Source organism: Prionailurus bengalensis, chromosome C1, assembly GCF_016509475.1.
Source record: "Prionailurus bengalensis isolate Pbe53 chromosome C1, Fcat_Pben_1.1_paternal_pri, whole genome shotgun sequence".
NCBI classification, from domain to species: Eukaryota; Metazoa; Chordata; class Mammalia; order Carnivora; family Felidae; genus Prionailurus; species Prionailurus bengalensis.
This window is the reverse complement of record NC_057345.1, coordinates 128186380-128203698: the sequence shown is the minus strand read 5'-3', so window position 1 is coordinate 128203698 and position 17319 is coordinate 128186380. Positions and strand designations below refer to the sequence as shown.

General features: G+C 41.0%; 1 long non-coding RNA gene across 1 annotated transcript; it reads left to right on the top strand.

The window, feature by feature from the left end:
• Positions 1-14020: 14020 nt before the first annotated feature.
• LOC122479376 lies at positions 14021-16827 on the top strand. The gene is made up of 2 exons (XR_006296354.1): positions 14021-14131; positions 16614-16827. It is a non-coding gene; the product is annotated as an uncharacterized LOC122479376 (long non-coding RNA).
• The last annotated feature ends 492 nt before the right edge of the window (positions 16828-17319 follow it).

Below are 17319 nucleotides of genomic sequence, written 5' to 3'. Positions count from 1 at the left end.
TGATTTGGGAAGACCACTTAGCCAGAGAGTATGTACACGGTCCAGGTGAGAGATGATGGTCCTAGTCACAGGTTACCATTTCTTTAACCTCTACAATGTGCATCCCAAAACAGGCCCCTTGGGAAGGCACTATTCCACAGCATGGAATAGGAGACACTACCTTGTCCATCATCGAAATGAAAGTCATGGGCACTACAAATAGACACAGGTTTACTTGCCAAAATTTTAGTTTTTCCGGTGTCACTTCAAACCTAATATGTCCAAAAATTAAAAAAAAAAAATGGTCCTCTATAAACTAGATCTCTGTCCAAACCACCTTTCCCCATTTGCATACCATCCTATCTCCTTATTATTTACTTGTGAAATCTGGATGTCACTTCCCTCCCCTTTGTCCCTGTGTCCAGTCTGTTGCTCACTGATGTGGTCAGGACAGAATTATACTCAGATCTCCTGGCTCCTTCTACTATGTCCTGTGTCCCTGCTCCAGGAACAGGGCCAATTCCACATCTCTGTCCAAAAGAACTATAGTTTATAGGAACAAAGACAATTGAACTTTGTTTTCTCATTGCATTTCACAAATGTGGTGAATAGGTTTAAACCTCTTCTCTTTCATGTAAATTTCCTGTACCGCTCTGGTTGGCTTCTCCCCACATTCTTAAATCCAACAGTCCACACTATGCAATTTACTTCTGAATCACTGTCTTGTTCTTTAATTGGCTGCAATTTCCCGATCAGTGAAATGAGAGATTTAGAAGAGATTTATAACAAAATCAATCTTCAAACAAAATCTTCTGTGGAGAAACATCTAAAACATAAAGCTGTAATTGTTCTGATTATACAAGGGGTGGTTGGCCTGGAAAACCTTACTTATGCCCCTCTGCCCGACTTTCTAGCTACCCTTGAGGTACCTTATTTGAAGGATATAAGAAGCTTAACTTGAAAATCACTAGATTTGAGGCCTCTAAGGTCTCTTCCATGCCTAAAATTCTATGGTCTATCATTTCTTAATCATGACCAATTGTCATTAGGCGTTATACTTTCCACTTGATTCTCAATGCAACATAGGTCAGGCCTTTTTTTACCTCCTACCTGGAATATTGCAAACTGGTTTCCTTAAACCTCCAGAACACTGGGTTGAATAGTGCCCCGCACCCCTCCAAAAAAACCTCGTGTCTAACTGGATCCTCAGAGTGTGATCTTATTTGAAAACAGAGTCTTTGTGGACATAATTAGTTAAGGTGAAGCCATACTGGAATTAGGTAAGCCATAAATCTAATATGACTGCTGTCCTTATAAGAAGAGAAACACAGAGGGGCGCTTGGGTGGCTCAGTCGGTTAAGCGTGTAACTCTTGATTTCCGCTCAAGTCATGATATCACGGCTTGTGAGTCTGAGTTCCGAGTTGGGCTCTGCGCTGACAGTGTGGAGTCTGCTCGGAGTTCTCTCTCTCTCTCTCTCTCTCTTGCTTTATCACAAAATAAGTAAATAAATATTAAAAGGAGGAGAAGGAGGAGGAGGAGGAGGAGGAGGAAGAGAAGAAGCAGAAGCAGCAGCAGCAGAAAAAGAAGGAGGAGGAGGAGGAGGAGGAGGAGGAAGAAAGAGACACAGAGAAGACATGCAGGGAGGGTGCCAGGGGGCAACAGAGGCAGGATTCAAGTGATGCTGCCACAAACCACAGAACTCCAAGGATTTCTGGCAACCACTAGAAGCTGGAAGAGGCAAGGAAGGATCCACCCCTAGAGACTTGGTTCTGCTGACACCTTGGCTTCAGGCTATATGGGGCCAAACCCAAAACGAGGTGATCACTTTGGAGGTAAGGTAGTAGCTATGAATGAATTTGGGTTGTGGATGGATCTGAGATATAATTTTTTAGGTACAATCAATAGGATTTACTGATAAATTGGATTTGAAGAAAAATGAGGCATCAACAGGTTTCTGGCTCAGGAAATTAGGTACATGAAGATAGCACTTGTTGAGATGGGGAAGATTGGGTAGATTGGTTAGGGATACAATGTAAGCTGCTATACAAAATGGTTCCTGAGCATAGTGGCTGAAAGAATATGGAATAATTTCTCTCTCACATAATAAGCCATAGGTAGAGAGTCCATGGTTGGTAGCATAGCTTAGCTATCCTAAATGCAATGTTTCTGTTTCTGGATCTAAGTTAGCTGTTCTGCCTTCAGCTTTCCCAACTGCCTGCCAGCCCACCAGGAAAGCACAGTTTTGGAGCCACCAACTGGAAGTGGCACACCCCACTTCTGTTGACATCTCATTGGTGAGAGCCAGTGACATGACCACACCTAACTGAAATGGAGAACATAAAATAGAGCCTTTGGCTGGACAGCTGTATGTTAAGCTAATATTGGAAAGTTATTTTACTAAAGGAAAAAGAGTCAAAAGGATGGTGGTAGACACCAGCAGCCTCAGCCACAATGGGGAGTGATCAATATGGAAGCAGGAGTGATTAATATGTAAGGGGGGTCCTGTGGGGTATCTAAGTGGAGATGTCAAGTATGCAGCTGGAAATATGAGTCTGAGGAACCCAAGGGGTAAGATGAGGTCAGAGATATGTATTGGGGAGTTAGTTACCTCCATGAAGATGGCATTTAAAGTTATGAAGCTAGATTAACTCAAGTACAGTAGATAGAGAAGAGAGCCAAGGACTGGACCCCAAGGGTCTCCAATACTTAGAGATTGGATAGAGGAAGATGAGCTTGCAAAGGAGACTGAGAAGACCAGTGAGATAGAAGGAAAGTAAAAAAAATGTTTGGTCTATGGAAGCTAAGAGTAGAGAGCATTTCCAGAAGGATGACCCATTATATAACTTAATCAGAAGCTTAATCAGAAGACTGGTAAGATGAGGACAATGATAATGTATCTCTAATACCTTTGCTACCTTCTACTTTCCTTTAGTCTTTAGAATATGCTTTTATTCTATCTATCCGAATGTATTTCTCTCTACTTCCCATTCTAAAATTATGTCCATATTCTCAGAGTCTCCAAACATGTCCATTGGTTCTCACCTTTGATCATACTCTTCCTTCAACATGGATTGATATTTCTCCCCATTATCTAGTTACCCAAGTTAGCCTCATTCTCCAAGACTCCTCACTCATGAAGCCATCTTTAGAGGCCACAGTTGAACAATAAACTGTTTTCTCATTGCATTTTATGTGATATTTTTTTCTTTCTAACTCCTAAGGGTAGAGACCATAGTACATTTATTCCATATCCCCAACAAGCTAATAGAGTGAGCCAAGCTAATGGGTACTCAGTATTTATTGACTAAGGTACAAATATAGTACTCTCTGGGTACAGTAATTGGGAATAGATTCTTGGCATGCTAGATGTGGTAGGACCTTTGGTATTATCTGATCCAACTCTCCAACTCACACATGAAAAATCTAAAGTCAAAGAAACATGAAAATGTTTTCTCTGTATTTAAAACAGAATACAAGTTAATATTTAATCACCTTCCTCATCGATGAGCACCACTGAAACACCAGGCCCCACTAATTGCACTTTTCACTAACATCCCTTTGCTTCAGTTCCTTCTTTAATTCCCTATCCAGCATCTATTAAGCACCTGGTAAGTGTCAGCCTCTGTGATTATGAACAAGATGAAGTCTTGCCCTTGGGGACTCTGTAGATATAGAAGCTGGAGTCTGCATTGATTTCTCTCTTCTTGATGTCCAGCTATGCTCCAGTTTTCCAAGGAACAGTGAAGCATAGGCATAGACATAGAGTAAAGCCCCATCTTGACTGTTTCAGTTAACAAAAACAAGTTCACTTGCATGAGCTGAATTTTACTTACCTCACTACAATCCCTCCACTCATATGCTTCAAACTGTGCTGTGTAAACTATATTGGGTAAATAAATATATTTAATATTTGGAGGTACCAAGCTCTTCTCTAATTCAAAAAGCCCTCCATGAATCTTAGTGAGATATGTCAATCATCCATATGATGACTTACACAATAAATGTTTGTTGTGAACCAGAGAAGTTCTTAACCAGCTTTTAACCTCTCAGTATTTGTTTTCAGCACTGTGGAAAGGCCACTGAAGGGTAGGATGAGAGAAAATTTATTGAACACTGAAAAGGTGCCAAGAAAAGTTCAAGGAATCTCCTTTCAGGGAGATCCTTATGAACACTTTATGAAGCTATTCGAACCTTGGATAGTGCCGGTTTATGCTGACCTGGCCGTGCAGTTCACAGAAAGTAGACAGGAGGCACTTTTACCCAGACCCCAAAGGCCAAGGGTAGGCCAGCTCAAACCCTGTAAAAGGAACTGAGTTATAAAAACTCCTCGTGTTCCGTGACGTAGGACTCTGCATGACTAATTCCCCATGGGGTGGCTCCAGCAGGTAACAGCCACAGCAGAGAGTCTGCCAAGGAAAGGGCATCCTGAGATTCACCACCTCACTACCTCATCATTAGTGGAGTGGAAAGGAGACTATCCGGCTTGGAAGCACTTGGGATGTGGGTCTTGGTTGCAAGCTCAAGGTTACACGTTAGTCTTTGTATTACACATCAGCCCTGCCCAACAAACACAAATCCACTGGCAAAAAAAGCCTCCCAATGGGCCAGTCAAAGACACACATGTTGAAAGAGCCATGGTATGTATCTGGAAAGGATACAACCTCACTGCTTCTCATCTCAACATTGCCTTCAGATTTTTGTGTGGTAGAATGTTGTTTGCATGTTTGTTTTCCCAACATTTTTAAAAATTCATGTTTTAGAATTTAAATTAGGCTTTTAAACCCTTACTTTCAAAATGAATGTAAATTCTGGCCAAGATGCTTATTCTGCTATAGTTGGGGGTAGCATGTGACCTTTAGCCCTTAAAGGAAGCCTTCTAACTGCTCCAGTGAAATAATAATAATAATTTTAATAATAATGGCTATTATGATTAAAACTATTATTATCTAAAAATGGCTGCCTACTTTTTCTTTGTTCTTTCCCCATCCTTCTCCTTCATTTCCTTTCCTCCACTGACTCCATACAAGTGGCTAGAGTGCACATGCTAATGAGTTGCCCAGACACTTAAGGATCTTAATCCCAAATCATAAAGACCCTAAGAAGGACCTCAGCTGCCATCCATAAATTTTTATTTAAAAGCAAGATAAAAATGGAATTAATTCAGCACAGAGCCAGCACAGTGAGGGGGAAAAAAAAAATTAAGTGTCAATTCAAAATACTTATGTGTGTCCCTACCCTTTCTCAGCTCATAACTTCTGCACATGCTTAATAGGTCATGTCATAGCTAATGCATCTTCCTTCTAAGAACAGCTTCATAAACCCCCCTTAAATCCAGTTATCACAGATGATTGGGGAATCGAAACACGGAGGCAACTCCCTACTTTCTCTAATTGGAATGGCTAATTCAGCCATAACAGCAGTTCCATCCAGATGCCCAGATTGGTTTGGAGTATGGAAATCTGTAGTGAGAGGATTTACTCATGATGCTGAACAAAGAAAGCCATCATTATCTGTGGTCAGAAAAAAGTATTCTAATTAGTGTTAATATCCTCCTGCTGAGTTTCCTGTCATCCACATTTTGATCCCCGTCCTTGGGCTTTTCATGATCTGATATCTTGGCTACTTGCAAGCAAGGGTCAGGGCACCGAGAGGGGAAAACGGGAAGCATCGGCTGGGTGTGCTGTCCAGAGCAAAAGAATTAGCTTAAAAATGCCACCTACGTTGACTTTCTGGATTAAGATCTTTATAAAAATTTGCTCAGCAAGTGTAAGTCTAGTGCAATCAATTTATAAACCCATAATAACAAGTAGTTATTGAATAAAAGCATGAGAAGGATTTGTGGAACTTTGTCTTCAAACATTTGAATTGCCATTAAGATTCATCTGCAATTGAATCTGAAACACTTGGATACCCATTAAGGTCTGAGATTTCTCAACAATAAATTTAGACTCCAAGGGAGATTAGGCACAAGTCAGTGCCTAATAAATCCCTTTTGACGATGTTAATGACAGGCAGAGGTGCAGGTGGGCCTTCCTCTGGATTCCTTTCTTTTCACTCACCCCCTGAAGTCAACGCCCTGATAGGCTGATTTGAAATCCAAATAAATGGCTCTGAAAACAGACTAAGGAAAAAAGAATGATGTGAAAGAGCCACGTGGAAAAGAGGAGTGAAAGGAAAGATCCTAACAAATCATACGTTTGGAACTGGAAAGGGAACTGGCATACACTGTCTTTGAAAAATTGAGAAATTTAACCGACCCAGTTGAACCCCTCCATAAGATGTTTTATGAGTACTGGGCACTCAGCCAGTCACATATTTCATACCACATTTGACATGTGTGGCTCATGGTCTGAGCCAGGCTTGAAGAGAAGCAATGTTGGCAGTTATCTGGGAGGGGTAATCGGAGTAGCAAAAGGAAGTTTCTTCCCCACCTCCCTTTCCCTACTCCTAAAGTAAAAATAACTATAATCTGTGACAATGCCCAAAGTGTCTGAGATGTCTAATGATGGGGTTCAATACACAATACCCCAAAATATGGTAGGTGGGCATATCAAATATTTTAAGCTGAAGGTGTTTGCAAAAACAGCGGAAGCAGGAAGGTCACTCTGACTCCACTTCCCCTTCTCCCCTGAAGCAGGTCTTAAAACCCTCATATGAGGGGTGCCTAGGTGGCTCAGTGGGTTAAGCCTCCAACTTCGGCTCAGGTCATGATCTCATACATAGTTCACGAGTTCAAGCCCCATGTCTCTCTGCTGTCAGTGCAGAGCCCGCTTCGGATCCTCTGTCTCCCTCTCTCTCTGCCCCTCCAACACTCTCTCTGTTTTTCTCTCTCCCTCGAAAAAATAAATAAACATAAAAAAACAAAAAACCCTCATGTGAGAGCTGCCTTTCCTATCCCCAGGGACACTGGTCTTGCTAAGTTTCCCCAGTTTATTTCTCTCACCTCACACTCTAACCTATAATGTTCTGATCACTGTCCACTCTTCACCAAATCTAACATAAAAATACTCAGGTTTAAATGCTTCTTTGGGTCTTAATTTCTTTATGAAGGCTCCTATATCATGTAAAATTTCTACTAAATAAATCTGTATGCTTTTCTCCTATTAATCTGTCTTTGTCCGTTTAATTGTCATGTAGCCAAGAACCCTAAGAGGATCAAGGAAAACTTTTCCTCCCCTATGCTGCACTACAAAGTAATCTATTCCTTGACTCTTCAGGAACCCTAGACTCTTTTCAACCCTAGAATCGGAAGATGACAGATTTAAACAGCACAAAGCCTTTCTGGGGAAATCAAGGTCCATCTCTTTGTTCTAAATGATGTTTAGAGCTCCTAACTGTAAAGGCAAAAGGAAATCTTCCATGTGTTTGGCCACTTTGTAGTAAGACTCCAAACTGAGTCCAAATGTACTCATTTATTGTGCTATCCTTTTTTCAAAATGAAGCTGTATAATAGAATACTAATTATACATTTTGCTAACAACAGTTGATAAGAAATAAGAGAAAGACTTCATTTGGTTGCATGTTAAGAGTGCATTGTAATTTTATTATTAACAAGTGAATAAATATAATTCAGATTTTAAAATGCAGATCTTGTCTGCATTGTCTTCTGTGTCATTTCTCTGTCCACTTAGACCTAAGGCAGAAAACAAATATGAGTAAATAAAGGATATCTTTACTGCCTCTAGGAAGGTAAATGCAAAGAGGCCAAGATAAATATCTGAAGTAGGAGCAGGGGAAAGAAGAGATAGGAAATCTTAGAAACAAAGTTTTGCTGCTGTTGTTGTTTCTGTCATTGATGCTACTACTGATGGTGTGGTGGCAGTGCTTTTTTAAATGGTTTTCCTTTTTTAATTGCTAAGGATGTATTTTTTTAATGTTTGTTTTTATTTTTGAGAGAGAGACAGACAGACAGAGTGTGAGTGGAAGAGGGGCAGAGAGAGGGAGACACAGAATCTGAAGTAGGATCCAGGCTCCGAGCTGTCAGCACAGAGCCTGACGGAGGGCTCAACCCCACAGACCATGAGATCATGATCTGAGCTGAAGTTGGACACTTAACTGACTGAGCCCCCCTGGCGCCCCACTAAGGATGTATTTTTAATACCATGAGTGATGTTTCCACTCTCAGACTCTGAGCATAGCCAAAGAACTGATCCTTAGAATCACAAAAACTGCCACTATTCTCTTCTAAATATCATCTTTTTCCTACTTCCCTCTCAGCTTCTCTGGCTGGGGCCTCTGTAAATTGGGCTGATCAAAGACAGATTAACAAGAGACAAGCTAACACATTCATTTAATGTAAGTTTTACGTAACACTGGAGGCTTTATAAGAGAAATGAAGACCTGAAGAAACAGTTCCACTTGAGCATTTTTTAATACTAGTTTTGATGAAAAGTGGAAAGTCATGGAGGTGTGACTGTCAAAACACCTTTCAAAAGGGTATAAAGTAAGTGCAGTAAACTGGGGAAAAGTTAGCAAGACCTGTTTCTTCAGCTTCCTCTTGGTGTACCTTTGTCTTTGGAGATAGGGATGTTCTGAACTCTCACTCCCAATAAATTACAGCCATGTTATATTTATTTTTGAAAAAACTCTAGTAAGAACACTTAACATCAGATCTACTCTCTTAACACATTTTTAATGTACAACATGATATTGCTACATACAGGCATAGTTTTATACAACAGATCTCTAAAACTTATTCTTTTGCTTAACTGAAACTATAACCTGTTGAATAGCAACTTTCCACTGGTGGTATTTTCAATGGAGAAAATCCAAGCCAGTCATCTAAACACAAATAATTAAAAATTAGTGGGGAAGGGAAATAGGGGCCTAAAAATTGAGGTACAAGAAAGGAAATATAGCAATATCTCCTCAAAAGCACAGTTCTTTACTTTCACCTGCCAGGCATCAATAAGCACTTCAATAAGTGCTTTACAAAGAAAAAAAATTAAGGATGATGGGGTTCACAACACACTGCATCTTGGTATACTGAATATTCTAAGCTGAAGGATTGTGAGAAAAAAGTAGAAGAAAGAAGGTTGCTCCCCCCTCCCTTTTTTCCCCTGAAACAAGTCATAAAACCCTCATGGAGGAGGTGCCTTCCCTGTACCCAGAAAAAAGCAGCATCCTTACCTCTGAAAACAAAGGGATGCAGCGAAGAATCAGAACAGGCCTTGCTAAGCTTCTCCAAGCTTACTACATTTACCTCATGCTTTTTGCCCCATCCTTTCTACATGACTGTCCACCCTTCATCAAACCTAGCACGAAAATACTCAGGTTGAACCATTCCTCCAGATCTTCATTTCTTTATGAAAGCTATTGTGAATATAAAACTTATATTAAATAAACTTGCTTCTCTCCTGTTAATTTGTCTTTGTCAGTTTAATTTTCAGACCCAGTCAGGGACACTAAGAGGGTCAAGGAAAACATACAGAGTGAAGGATACCTTAGCCAATACATGTGATACCCACTTCCCAAGCTCTTTGCTCATCTAGGCTCACTATAATTGATATTAATGAAATCTATTCACTCTTCATTCAATAAATATTTATTGATCGCCCATTAGGTGCCCCACCCTTTCATTCAGTAAATATTTGGACAGCCCACAATGTGTCAAGAACTCCTCCAGACCATAGGAACTGAAAGATGAGTAAGATAGACATGATATCCTCCTGTCTGCATGGAACTTACATACTTTAAAAGAAGATAGTAAATAAATAAGTAGACCAATAAGGGCACAAGATAACTCTGCTTGTAGTAAGTGTTAGGAAAAAAGGAAAACAATGCTATAAAAGATAGTATCTGGGCAAGCTAAGGCTGGTTGGCATTTAATCAATAATCCATTTATCTCTCAGCAAATATATACTGGATACCTAATTAGTTTTTATAGGATAACAAACCACCTTAAACTTCGTGGCTTGAAACAATCACCATTTCCTTAGTTCATATTTCCTGGGTGACCTTTTGGGTTGGACCCAGTTGGAAAATTCTTCTGGTCTCAGTTAGACTCACTCATGCATCCATGGTCAGCTACTGATCATCAAGGTCACTATATTTGTAGGGGTTGGCTAGTTGTTAGCTGGGGTTATGAGCGAATGAATGGGCCTATATGTCCTTTGTTCAGCAGGCCAGCCCTACCTTGTTCACACGGAGGCTCTGCAGGGTTCAAGGAGAGAAGTGTGCAAGGGCTTTTAAAGTCTAGGCTCAGAACTGAGACCATGTAGCTTCTTTCATATTGTGTAGCCAAATCAAGTCCCAAGGCCAGGAACTGCAAAGTCCTATTGCAAAAGGCAAGAATAGAGGGAGAGGAAAAATTACTTGGTTTTTCTGCATTCTGATACAAATGCTAGGGATAAGCCTGGAAACTGAGAATATGGCAGTGAACAAAACAAGAATGACTCCTGTCTTCTTGGAGCTTACAGTCTATTTATCCATGATCTATGCTACTCAGGGAAATGCCTGCCTACAGCTCCAAGAGAATGGATAGAGAATGGTTGTTTACCTGTGGGACCTGAAAGTTGATTTCATTAATTGGCACTTGGCACCTGAGGCAGGGGATTCTGCCTGCTCAACATGGGACCTATTAACATGCCTTACTGTGAATAGAACTAATTACTAAAATTGGATTCTAACCAAGCCACCCTCAGTCATTTCTCTACAGAGTGCCAATCCTGTTGAGCAAAGGACACTCACAGCTCTGTTGAAATCTTATTTTCTTTTAAGACAAAGTCATTTGCTCATTTGTTCATTGCCTCACACTCCCTATTGCATCTGGTGCCCCTGGACCGGAATTATTTGTCCAGAAGGTGACCTTCACCGCCACACTCTTCTCCTGAGAAGCGGCTTCCAACAAACATGCGGCAAGCTGGAGGGCCAGGAGGCCCGGCCAAGGCCTGTTGGTCGTCCACCTTCCAGATGTCAGAGCCCAGAGACAGAAGGTGATTGTCTCCAAATGGCCTCATCCTTTGGCACTGCAGGGAAGCAACCATGTGGTAGACATGACAGGCCTCACTCTGCCAAGGCCATGCCGAGCTCGCCACAGGGCCAAAATTCAGAAGAGAATTTCTGTCAAATTCTGGCAGAAAGACTAAGCAAAGCTCTTCATGTACTTTGCCTCAATTTGTCTTCCTGGGAAATAGGGCTGCTACCACTTTATTCTTATCTAGATTTTTCAGAATACATGCCCTTATGTGTCTGTTCACATTAGTGCTGTCAGTCAATAAACTTTTATGAAGCACCGTATTAAGTTACAAGCGTAATAAGGACCCAGTGCCTGTCCTCAAAGTACTTGTTGGTCTGTAGAAGTGTACAATGAAACTTAAGGTCCGGGGCAGAAATTATAAAATGGTTTTATTTAGTGTCCAGACTTATAAAGAGCAGACTTATAAAAAACATGGGTGTTGCTAAGTATGATGCTAATACTTTCTGTAACTTAAAAGGAAAGACCTTTTTTGCACTGTAGGTATTAATGTTTCCACTGTCATCTTTTTATGCCAAAATTCTTCAGCAAGTGGGTTAAAAGTTTTGGAAGAGCCCAACCATACAGAATTACTTCTTCAGAACCAGGAGAGGAAGGGAAGGTTTTATGCTAAGAAATGGAATTCTCATGGCTGAGTGAGATTTTATCCATCCCCTGTGAGAGACAGGAGAGACAAAGGCAGGCTGTCCATCTTGACCTTAACCTCCACTGCACTTGGTCCCTACTTCCATGCCTTGTTTGGGCCATTCTCTCCACTTCCTCTCTGCATATCCAGACTCTAGCTCTACTATAAAGCTCAGGAGAAAAAAAAAAACCTTTCCCATGGAAACTTACTGACAGAACCCCATGAAGTCTAACCTGATCATCTTGCCTGGTCATGACAGCTCTCTGAAAGTTCCAGAGTATTCATCTAAAATTGGGGGCAGGGTGCCTGGGTGGCTCAGTCAGTTGGGCATCCAATTCTTGGTTTCAGCTCAGGTCATGATCTCATGGTTCATAGGTTCTAGCCCCACATCGGGCTGTGTGCTCACAGCATGGAGCCTGCTTGGGATTCTCTCTGCCCCTCCCTCCCTCTCTCTCTCAAAATAAATAAATAAACTTAAAAACAAAATAAAATAAAATTTTGGGCAGCATTTTCCATTTGTTTTCCCTGCAGTGCATAACACAATGCCAGAAGCATAATAGATTCTCAATAAATATTTGTTGAAAATGAAAGGGAGGGAAGAGGAGAGGGGAAATAAAAAGGAGAAAGATCAGAGGAAGAGAAGGAAACTGACAGAGAATGAACCAATTATTCTGTGCAAGGATCCCTAGGAAAGAGCCAGACCACCCCAAAAGAAGAGCAGAAAAAGCAGACTCACTGACTATCTTAGGGAACTACCAAATCCCATCTCTGGTGGCTTTGCCTTCCTGAGTAAGCAGATTTGAGACCTGGCCATGCCAGGAGGAGCTTCAGCCTTTCCCTTTTGTTCTGAAACATGTGGTGACCCAGGGACTGGGGCCAATGGGAGATGCCACTGACACAAAAGAATCCAGCTTCAACAGCTGCAAACTGAACATCAATGCTACCAGCTCCACATGTCCTCCAGTCTAATTCCAGACAGTACCCAGGCTTGTGAATTTCAAAATAATAGGGATGGGGGTCCTTAACTGCAGCACAATTTCCTCTGGGTCATAAAACATGATGATTTAAGAAGGTCACCCCCAGAGCTAAAGCCAGGAAAGAGGAGAGGACATTACAATGCGGAAGCACAGACTCTCCTACACAGACCCATTTTAGACCCCTATTAGCTTTATTGCACTTTTTTTTTTTTTTTTGGAGTGATAACATACCACAAAATAGCTGCTAGGCTCAGAGGAAGGGAGAAGTGGCAACCTCACTCAAGACACAAGAGAATTGTCATCCAACTGGCCTCAGGCCTTACTGAGCTGTTAATCATTAAATCAAGGCTTCTACTTCCTGCTGTCTTTAGGTTAAATCCATAAGCCCCTGATAGCTCTTCTCAGGTGCCAAAAGCATTCCTATTCTCTGTCTCCATATGATCTGAAAAAATCACAACCTGCTTTAGTAGAGAGGGTTGGTAGTGTTATTTGCATTTTACGATGGGGAACTGAGAGGCTGACTGTTTGAATGACTGGCCCAAAGTCAGGAACAAGTAAGTAGGACCAGAACCATGACCCAGAACTTTCAGGACACTGTTCCTGAAGCACTGTGTCTCCTTCACCACTCTCTCCAAACACTCTCTCCTGCTTCCCCCTGTTCCCATAGCACACTGTGATAATCTTCCAGGCAAATGTTCAATTTTCAGTCTGTCTCATAGGCCAGACTCTGCCTTCTCTGTGTTTTATCCCCAGCTCATGAAACAGTGCCTGACTCATAAAAGGCATTCAGTAAATATGTGTTGAGCTAAACTGTACTGAACCTGAGACTTCCAACTCCAAATTCCTAACACTGGAATCCATTCCTCCTGCCTAAAAATGTAATTCGCTGGCTGTAAGAAGAACTACATGCTCATTGCCTAAGAAAATAATAACAAATATTAAAAGAAGACTAATCTCATGTCCAAAGATAACTGCAAGTTACGTTTTGATTTTCTCCAGGTTTTCTTTTCATAAACACAGGTATTTTATAGGTCAAAATTATAAATAATTTAACAAGAATTATAAAGTTTTTCCTCATTATTATATTTTTGGGGGAAATCTTCATTTCTAACAGTTCTTGGAATTTTCATTCTAATATTCTAATATTTTAATATCCAAACACACAAGTATTTGAATTTATTTAGCTTTTCTTACTGTTGATTAATTACATTGTTTCTGACTTTTAAATTATTATTAATAAATCTAAGATAAACATAATTGTGAATTACTCTCTGTTCAAATTTATGACTATTTCTTTAGGATATATTCTAGAAGTGAAATTATTTTTAAAGTCTTTTATAAATTATTGTGAAATTGCTTTTCTGAAAGAGTATAATCTAAGATTCCTTAAAGTGACATCAGGCAATTAGAAATAGAATGCTGAGAGAAAGTAGGAATTCTCTACCAAAGCCAAATTGCTTTATGGATGGAGAAACCAAGGTCCATGAATGGTTTGTCCAAAGGCATACTGATGTTGGGTTAGGATCTTTCAGAGGAAATCAGCAAAAAGATTAAGAGAAATTGACATTCTTAAGGTACACGTAGCGTTATAAAATATAAGGAAATTGGTTTAAAACATGAGCCATGTCCAGCTGGCTAGAAGCAAAAAGCTCCTTCAACAAAGTTTTCTACTCCTAGCTGTACATCCCACTAATGTCCTTCCTCTGCCTCTGATTGACTCTCAAGGGAGTCTGTTATAGTCCTAGTATCCCCATTCTGACTCCTGGCCAAATTGTTAGTCAAGTAACTTTTCAGGTCAAGAAGCCTTAATTGAGCACCTACTATGTGCCAAACTTTGTAGTAGGTACTGAGTGGTAAGAGAAATAGAGGAACTACCCCTCAAGGAGCTTATATGCCAATGTCAAAAAACAGACCATAAAACATAAATAAATGAGGAAAGTTCAATTACTAATAAATGCCATGAATAAAATAAAATAGGACAAGGTATATTAGTGTGTGAAGAGGACAGCTGCCGGATCCTTGAGTGGTCAGGGATGACTTTTCTGAGGTGATACTTGAATTAAGATCCAAATGATGGGACAGCTGTGTGGCTCAGTGGGTTGAGCATTCAACTCTGGATTTTGGTTCAGGTCATGATCTCACGGTTCATGGGAACATCAGGCTCTGCACAGACAGGGTGGAGCCTGCCTGGGATTCTCTCTCTCTCTCTCTCTCTCTCTCTCTCTTCTGCACATTCTCTCTCACAAAAATAAATAAATGAACTAAAAAAAAAAAAGACCCAAATGATGACAAGCATCAGCCATTGGAAGATCTGGAGGAAAGCAGTTTAATCCTATGGCTCCAAGCTAAGAGCAAATAACCTAGTCAAAGGACAGAGAGAAAACCAACACAGATAGAACAGAGGGAGAGGAAGGCAGAAACTATCTCATGCAGGACCTTGAAGGCCACAGTAGGGACTCTGGATTTTATTCTGGTTGCAAATGAAAGCTATTGTAGGGCTTTAAGCCCAGGAGATGAGTGCTGTGCTTTCTGCTTTTGGTTGTTGAGATCACCCATGGAGAGAGTGTAGATATGTAAGACAGGAGGTCTGAGGACCAAGCCCCAGGGACCCTGTAATGACAGGTCTTGCTGGGGAGGATAAGGGAGTAAAGAAGACTGTCAGGTGTCCCATTCAGGTAGGAGGAGGACCAAGACAGTATGGTCTTCCAGCAGCTCAGAGAAGGCAGTGTATGAAGAGGGAGAGTGTAACCAGCAGCATCCCACACTGAGAGGACAGACTAGGTGAGGACATTGACCTCTGGGTTGGGCAAATGTGGATTATTAATGACCCTGGAAAGACAATGTTCAGTGAAGTGGTTGATATGCAGTAGAGTGTGGAGAGAAAGGGAGGGGGGAAAGGGGAGATAACAGTAGAGCTGACTCTTCAAGGAGTTTTGCAGAGAACAGCAAGAAATGGTGTGGTAAGTAGTGTGGAGCATGGGTCAAAGGAGGTTTTGTAGCACTGCCGTTCAACAGAACTTTCTGCAATGATGGGAATGTTCTGTATCTGTTATTGGGCACTTGAGAAGTGGATGACAGAACTGAAATACTGCATTTTAAATTTTATTTAACTACTTTAAATTTAAATAGCTACATGTTACAATGGCTACTGTTTGGGGAAACACAATTTGTAGTTGCTCTTTTAAGGAGTGATATTAAAACACGTGTATGCTAATAGGAATCATTACAAACATTAACTCAAATGGGTATCTGAGTAACTCTGCATTTTGGGTATCCTTTCTGCCACCACCCCATGTCCTTAAATCTGTTGGTGTTTGACTCATAGCTTGTCTTTTACAATAAGAAAAAAAAATCTATCTCTTACGGTCAATCCTGTGAACCATTACAGTTCCAGTTGAGTTAATTAAACTTCTATGTGCCTCAGTCTCTCCATCTGGGACCGAAGTTTCAAACGAAAAACTCAGTTCCCATTTTCTAAGGAATAAGGGAGATGAAGTCCTTGGTGGGTCTCATTAAAATGGCAGTAGGATAAGCAATTAAGAGCACAGACTCTGGATATAGCAAGCCATAGAGTTTTAGCCCCCAGTTCTACTATGTATTAGCTGTGCAAATTTAATTCACTTTAAGTGAATTACATGAATTTCACAGGGTCTCAGTTCCTACATCTATAAAATGGGGATAATAAGAGTTTAGGGTGTGGTGAGAATCAAATGAGATCATGTGGGCACAATGCATACCTGGCATGTGGTAGGCATTCAATAAATGTTACCTACCACCATTAATAGCAGGCATTATAGAGGCTAGCCCTGCAAGTACCATTTTGTCCCAGTCTAGTGCTAGTTTGAGGAAGGTAATGCTTCCATGCATTTGTTTATCATCTCAAAAATAGGTACAAGGCTTATATGACACCAGAATAGCTCAATTTCCTAAACCAGGGATTCAGGATAAGGAAACTTTCAGCATGTACCTCCTTCCTGGAAGTGGGTGCAAGGACAGGAGGTTTGGGGGACTTTCCCAATAAACATTACTTATTACATGACTTGTTATTTTTCCCAGACACTTATCTACGAGTGCTGCCCACTTAACCCAAGAGACTTGCCGATAATTCCCAACCCAGCTGCCAGGCCAGCAGTCATCTGTTTAGAACTTCAAATGAATGCCCTCAGACCCGCCTACTTTCTCCACATAATGCTGCAAGATAAGTCTCCCCTGGCTCCTGATAAACGCTTTGAAGAACATCTTGCCTGTTAACAAACAGCTTTTGATTGTGTCTGGGTTTGATCTTTATTTTGTCCTTTTTCATCAGACCCCTCTAAATGGGTTCTTTCACACTCCTCAGATTAGCCTAAAGGAAACCCCATGAAACAATGGGTCCAATTCTCCCTGGGTGCAAGGAGTGGGCTGTCAAAAGACCACATAAGGCCTCCTTCAGGGCTGTGAGCAGAAAAAGGGGCTGGTGATGCTGCCAGAACTAGCAAAAAGTGAATTCAGTTAGCTTCAAAAGCAGTGAGATAGGGTGGAAAGCATAAACACAGCACATGGCTGTCTCACCCAGGAGGACAATCTCTACTCACTTCCAGAGAAAGCTTATTTACCTCAGACACAGGCAGCTTCTTCCTAAGAAAGCCCAAAGTCATCACTAGTGTCCAGAACACAAGCGCTGACCTCCCCCTGGCAGAACAGGAAAAATGCCAGTGTGATTTGGAGGGCTAGAGAATATGCTGCCCACAAAACCTGGTGTGTTTCTGAAATTATTGTTGTG